The sequence below is a fragment of the Suncus etruscus genome, chromosome 2, assembly GCF_024139225.1.
Source record: "Suncus etruscus isolate mSunEtr1 chromosome 2, mSunEtr1.pri.cur, whole genome shotgun sequence".
Classification (NCBI taxonomy): domain Eukaryota; kingdom Metazoa; phylum Chordata; class Mammalia; order Eulipotyphla; family Soricidae; genus Suncus; species Suncus etruscus.
The window spans coordinates 23,335,103-23,342,815 of NC_064849.1; positions in this window are offsets into that span (position 1 = coordinate 23,335,103).

Here is a 7,713-nt window from a genome sequence, read left to right on the forward strand (position 1 = left end):
GTATTCAACACCAAGTGCCAACTGCAGATCTAGAAAAAAATTGTAATCACAAAGTAGTACTATTGACCACAATGGGTGTTTTTTTTTTCTTTTCAGTCACTCTTTGCTTTCCTTTCTATTCTTTTTTTTTTTAATATAATTTTTATTTTGATCATAGTGGCTTACATATTGTTGACAATAATATTTTAGGTACATATTTACATAAAATCAGGGGGGATTCCCATCCCCAAATTGCCCTCCCTTGGGTGTTTTAAGACAACTCTGCCCAAACTGAAATGTGATGGGGGGAAATGTCAGTAGGAGGGCACAAAGTCTTGCCAACACTACTTAATATCTAGGCAATGTTGCTGATGTTTATATCTGAGAAAGGGCTGGATTTATAGAAAACACTAATGCCTGCAATGCCATTTGTGTTCCCCTCCAGGTTTACAATCCACCTGAGTTCCATTTGCAGGTTAAGAGAAGCATCAATGTTGTCATGTGCAGATTAGTCTTCAAACCAAGAATGAAATAGCTTATTAGTGGTTGATACTGGTGAGCCACTGGCATGCAAATAGAATGGAAGCTATTAGGATATTAGACCAGAGGTAGTAGAGTCAGTACCCAAATGCTGGTCTTTAATCATCCACCCCCCCCCCCAATTCCCCTTTTCTTCTCATGTCATTGATGGACATATGCTCTTAAAAAATCTACTCACCTGCCCATTCCAGGTAAATCACACCAGGTTCTTCAGTGATAGAGTTTGGAATATGTTTCAAAACCTGCTGGAGATTCCCATGTGTAATCACGTTTCAGAGATACTTTTACATGTGTATTTCTGTTAGTTCCACTGATGAGAGTTCAGGTCTTAATACATCCATGAAAAAAATGCATTACACTTCATTCATTTTGGCCTGAATGAAGGAAGCAGAGATGTTACAATATGCTACACAATTGTTTCTTTCCAAGGATGAGAAAGGTTCTTTCAGAAATTTCTGGCAACTGTGGTAGATGTGGGGGGTTCTGTGGATGAAATGACAGTGTAGAAAAACTCAGAGGCAGATCTTGATCTGTAATTACTTATTGGAGAAAATGTCCTCAGTGATATAATTAAATGCATCTCCTATTTTAGTTTTTTATTGCTAAATTCCAGGCATACCTTTTCCTGAAACCAAGTCCTTTTGACAGAAGACCAGGTATAGTTTTATTCACTTTTAAAAGTGAAGCAGCAGTTCAACGACAAGTCACTATTGACAGGATAGAAACTTGTGTCTTAGTGACTTTAAGGATAAAGAAAGTAGTTAAGAGCTTTCTTAAACTCTATCTGAATGTTCAATCCATTCCACATCTTTTACATCCTTTCTGTGATGTCTTCTGTAAAATGGGCATAATGAAAGTATCTCCCTCAAAGAACAGAAGAAATGTAATGCAATAACCCAGTACAAGTCCTTGGTCTTTTTTGTTTTTAAATACAAATTAGAATCTGATCTCCAATGTCTTTAAGGGAGTTGAAGAGAACTGGATGAAAAATAGAGGTACAGTAGATATATTATAATTAACACAATGGCAAGCAGTGAAGGGACAAGAATACTTAACTCCACTGAGGTAAGGGAACTATGATAGCATCCAGAATCTTTTTAAATGGATTTTTGTGACCAGCAGCTTTGGCATTCTGGAAGATGGAGAGGAATGCAGAATCTTATATACTATATCACACACTTTTCCCCAGTTAAAGCCTGACTTTACCAAGGTCCCTCATCATTCAGACACACAGCACTCCTTGAGAAGTGGCTTGTCTCCAATCATTCAGACATGGGTTACTTTTTGATAAGTGGAAATTTTTTGTCCAGGGAAAGAACTCCAAGAAATGAGTGCAATTTTGTATGTGTTCCATCCTATTGCAGGGAGAAATCTCCAAACACAGTGCTGCAAGTAGCCTCTGAACACCACTGGGTTATAACTCCCAAATCAGAAGTAAGATAAAAGGCATATTTAATCACCCAGTCCTCACTTCCTCACCACATGAACCTATCTTCCTTTATGGAATGTTGGATATACTTACAGGGTGGTACAAACTAACCAAAGTTTCTGATTCCTAAGAAAGGTATCTTGGGGTGAAAAAGTTAATTTTTCCAAGTTTTGGCTTTAAATGTGATACAAGTAATATAAGATGGTTCTTTTCATTTCTATAAAAAACTCAGAGGTCTCTGCTTTTGACTTCAATGCCAAGAAAGTTATTGAAAGTAGGTATCAGTTTGGACAAGTGTAACAGTTCTATTATAATTCCAATTTTTTTTTCTCAACTGTAGTTTCTGTCTGTTTTGGTTTTTTTTTTGCATAGTATTTAAACATATTGTACTTCTGTCCCTATATACTTAAATGCAAACTCCATTAGGGAATGGGCATTCAATTTTGTTAAATGAGTGTGTGGGGGTTGTTTACAATTTAAAAAAATGAGTGAATCGTACAATTTACTGAGCAACTTCCCTCAGAATATATGCCTAGGTCTGTTTTTTTTTCCCCTTTAAATACATGATTTTCCTATAGCCTTTAATGTCATTGCATTTAATAAGCTACAGCTTACCAAGTTATCTAGTGCTCTTTCCATCATCTTTAATTTAAAAATAGTCCCCCACTTAGTCATCCTTCCCACAGAAAATTCTCTGTTCAACACCTTAAACAATATCTCTAGTGCTAGACAACTCATGTTAGTTCTTGGAAGTTCCATCTCTATTGCTTTTCTAAGCTCATGGTTCTACCTTAGTACCTGTACTTATCTGTTGAGGATTACAGTAAATTTCTAGCCAATTCTCTACAATTATCTCTCCAAAATGCATTCTCTTCTAGATTACTTTTAGAGCCCCACTTAAAATTACACATTGTATCAGAAACCTAGATGACTTGTGAAATTTATAAATAATCTTCCACTTTGAGGATTACAGTAAAAAGATCCCCCCCCATCTTTACACTTGGGAAGGGGGTTTTGGGGCTGGGTGTGTGGGTAGCTTTATCGTAGCCTCTTTCATTTATTCTTACTTAACATGATATCCTATGATCACCTCAGAAAAAAAATTACATGCGATAAATCCAAAATGCTCTAAGACATCCCTCCTGGCTTTCACTCACATTTCATCAGCCAAAGTAGCCATGCAAACACATTTAATTAGTAATTGGGGGACAGAAAATTTGACATGTGCCTTAAATAAAAGCTGTAAATAGCTTCTTTCTTTGTCTTGATCTTGGAGATCAGATTCTAATTTGTATTTAAAAACAAAAAAGACCAAGGACTTGTACTGGGTTATTGCATTACATTTCTTCTGTTCTTTGAGGGAGATACTTTCATTATGCCCATTTTACAGAAGACATCATCACAGAATGGATGTAAAAGAAGGTGTGAAAAGGATTGAACATTTAGATAGAGTTTAAGAAAGCTCTTTATATTCTGTAAATATCCATCACTTATACCAGGTCACTTCTTGTTTCAAATTTCCCAGAAGACTCTCTTGGCTTAACTGTTTTCATACAAATGATTTCTCTCATATGTAGGATATAAATAAAATAGTGGGAAATGACAAATGGTCAAAACCAAAAGGAATCTGAGAACTGGTTTATAGAATTGAGTTTACCAAAGTTGTATTGAGAGAGGTGGGCAGTGGTAAGAGGGCCAGGTTAGATGGGAGAGAACCCTGGTAAAAAGGTTCTATGGTAACAGAAAGCAGATACTGGTGGACATCTTGTTATTGAAACTTTGAACACCCAAACCCTGTCATTAACAGTATTGTAAATCCCAGTTCTTCAAATAAAATAAAGTTAAATAAATTTGTTTTGTCAGAGGTTTATTAAGCTCTCGATTTTACTTGATCATTCATTTACTTCTTTCTGAACATTAGGTAGGTTCAAATACACATTGGTGTCTAAATTGGTGTGTTCCTCTGGGGATGACATAGTATTAAAAAAACAAATTGGATTTGTCATGACACTGCAAATGTGGCCACACAATCCAGAGATTCCAAGCATTATTGTTGATATTGCAGTATTTGTGGGGACTGTTTCCATTGCTAAGGCCTTATAAAAGGAGGTATGAGAAGCCTGGGGGAGGGGGAATTCCAAAAAAATCCTGGTGATGTCAACCCAAGTACTAGTGTACTTTGAGTTTTGAACAGATTGGTATCTCTGCAGAAAGTTATAGATTAGTGGTGAAGCAGAGTCATTGGCAAAGCAGCTCTTTTGGGTGATGGGTGCAGCTGGAATTGCTTTAGCAGGGGGAACTTGACTCAACCTTTCCACCTGAGATTCATCTGTTTTCATCTACATGGCCATTGTACCCATAATTTTTCTCAGCTTTGCTTTCATGTCTTTTGAGAATAGATTGAGTCTATGGAGTTCTGGTTGAATAATTTTAAAAATATACTACAATAAAAATGGCAGTCCAAATCAACTTTTACAAAATTTTGTCTTCTCATGATTTTCTTTTTGTTGTTGTTGTTGTTTTTGGGCCGCACCCAGCAGTGCTCAGGGGTTACTCCTGGCTGTCTGCTCAGAAAGAGCTCCTGGCAGGCACAGGGGACCATATGGGACACCGGGATTCGAACCAACCACCTTTGGTCCTGGATCGGCTGCTTGCAAGGCAAACGCCGCTGTGCTATCTCTCCGGGCCCCTTCTCATGATTTTCAATGTCACCATTAATACTTTTTTTTTTATCTTTGTACTTACTGTCCCCTCCCCTTTCAGTGACATCCTCCTTTTTAGTATGTCAGTTGTTTTAAAATTTAAATCAAATATATGGTCAAGAGGGGGACTTCTGATCAGATCCTAATTATACAGCAAAGATAATATCCTAAATTTTATCTTTATGAAGACAAATCTAGGATTAAAAATTTTAGCATGATAAAACATGCAAAATGTATAAAATATAATTTATATTTAGAAAACTGCTCTTTTTTTGGGGGGGCCACACCCGGTGACGCTCAGGGGTTACTCCTGGCTATGTGCTCAGAAGTCGCTCCTGGCTTGGGGGACCATATGGGACGCCGGGGGATCGAACCGCGGTCCTGTCCAAGGCTAGCGCAGGTAAGGCAGGCACCTTACCTCTTGCGCCACCGCCCGGCCCCTAAAAAACTGCTCTTACCTGAAGTGTTCAAGGAGTTTTGTAGGTGTGTATATCCTGTGAAACTCAAATACTAGCCATGATATAGATGTTTTTATTATGTCCCATAGGTTCATTCTGTTTCTTTGCAGCTCTTCCCTCTCTCTACATTTATTTCCAAACAACTTTGGACCAACTTACTGTCCCTCTAGATTATTCTGCACTTTCTAGAATTTCACGTCAATGAATTCATACACTATATACCCCTTTGTGTGTGTGACTTCTGTGACCCAGAAAACGATATTGAGGCCCATTGATGTCTATCAGCCATCTGTTCCTTTGGAGGCTAATCAGTAGTCTTTTGTATGGACATCACCTTCCCCCAAAATCTGTTTACCTGTTATTGGAGATTTTGACTTTTCCCACTTGGGCAATTACAAAGAAAGATGCTGTGAATTTTATCATACTGGACTTTGATTGGACACTTTTTCTCCTGGATACAGACTTAAGATTTATCATAGAGTATTTTTTTTTCAGTTATAAAAGAAACAATTTCCTAAAGAAGTTATATTATTCAACATTCTAGCCAATATGTATGAGAGTTCCAGTTATTTTATTTATTTATGTCACATTTTTTGGCACTGTCAGGCTTTTACATTTTAATTTTTATGATGATTCTGTAGTGGTACATCAATAGATTTTTTTTTAATTTCTCTGAGTGCTAATCTTGTTGAACATATTTCAGGTACTTACTAAACCTTTATAGAACTTTATTAGGGTGGGGTGGAAGTTAGTTGGGTCACATCTGGCAGAGTTCAGGGATTAGTCCTGAAAGTGCTTCAGGGACCACATCTGCTCTTGGTGACTGAATGGGGATCAGATAAGACAAGCACCTTAACCCTTGTATTATCTCTCTGATCCTGTATAACTCTTACTTGGTTAAGGATAAATACATTGCTTCTCTTTTTACTGCTGAGTGTAGTTATTTATATATTTTAAGATCCTTTTTATATAAATATGTTAACAAGTCCCTCTCTGTGTCTTTTTATTTCCTTACTACAATAGTCTTAAAAGCAAATATGGTACTTTGAGAAGATGGTATTGAGTCACACCTAGCAGTGTTTAGGGACTATTTTCAGATGCTGTGCTTAGCAGTAACCCTTGACAATCATTTGGGAATCATATGCAGTGCCAGTACCAAACTGGGATAAAGCTGTATTCAGGCAAGATTATTTCCTGTATTCTCACTGACCACATTGTTTTGATGAAAATCTATCAACTTGTTCTTATATGGTCTGCTTTTCTTAACTGAAAAATCTTGATCTATGCTGAAATGTAAAGTCGTCGTGTCTTCTTCTCTTCTTCTTCTCTTCTTCTTCTCCTTCTTCTTCTTCTTCTCTCTTTTCTTCTTCTTCTTTCTTCTTCTCTTTTCTCTTCTCTTCTTCTTCTTCTTTCTTTTCTTCTTCTTCTCTTCTTCTTCTTCTTCTTCTCCTTTTTTCTTTTTTCTCTTTTTCTTCTTCTTCCTCCTCGCCTCCTCCTCCTCCTCCTCCTCCTCCTCCTTCTTCTTCTTCTTCTTCTTCTCTTCTTCTCTTCTTCTTCTTCTTCTCTTCTTCTTCTTCTTCTTCTTCTTCTCCTCTTCTTCTTCTTCTTCTTCTGCTTCTTTTGCTTCTTTTCTTCTCTCCTTTCTCCTCCTCCTTCTTGTATTCTCCTCCTCTACCTCTCTCCCTTTTCCTCTCCTCTCCTCTCCCTCTCCTCCTCCTCCTTTTCCTCCTCCTCTTCTCCTCCTTTCTCTCTCTCTTCCCCTCCTCTCCTCCTTCTCTCCTCTCCTCCTTTTCTTCTCCTCCTCCTCTGCCTCTCCTCTTTCTCTTCCCCTCTTCTTCTCCTCCCCTCCTCCTAGTCTTCTCCTTTTCCTCTCCTCCTCCTTTCCTCCTCTCCTCCTCCTCTTCTCTTCACCTCTCCTCTTCTCCTCCTCTTCCTCTTCTTCTCCTCTCCTTTTTCTCCCCCTCCTAGTCTTTCTCTCCTTCTCCTTCCCTCCTTCTCCTCCTTCTTTCCTCCTCCTCTTTTCTTCTTTCTCAACTTCTCTTTCTCCTCCTTTTCTTTTCTTCCTCCTCCTTCACCTCCTTTTTCTCATCCTTCTCTTTCATCTTTTTTCTTTCTTCTTCCTCCTCTTTCTTTTTGCTGTTTATTGTCTTCTTCCTCCTCCTGCTGCTTCTTTTATTTTGGCCACACCATGCTATATTCAGTGCTTATTTCTGGCTCTGTTCTCAGGAGTCAGTCATGGCAAGGGCCAAGAGAACCATTGTGGTTCTGGAGATTGAACCCAGATTAGTTGTGTGAGAGAAACTTATTTGAGCCTTTGTACTATTGCTCCAGCTTCAATATTATACCATTTGATAGTAATTTTAATGCCAATCATCTATTTTAAGTTAATTAAGGCATACACAAAGTATTTTTAATCTCCTTTTACTAATGCTTTTCAGTTGTTCCAATATTATCTATTGAAAGAATATTTTGGGCCTTAAACAATTGATTATCTGAAGTTATTCATATATTCATAAGAAATATATAATTTTGCTGCAACCTCCTTATTTGCTTTGGTACCAAAATAGTAATACCTTCATAAAATTAGTGGATCAGCATTCTCATA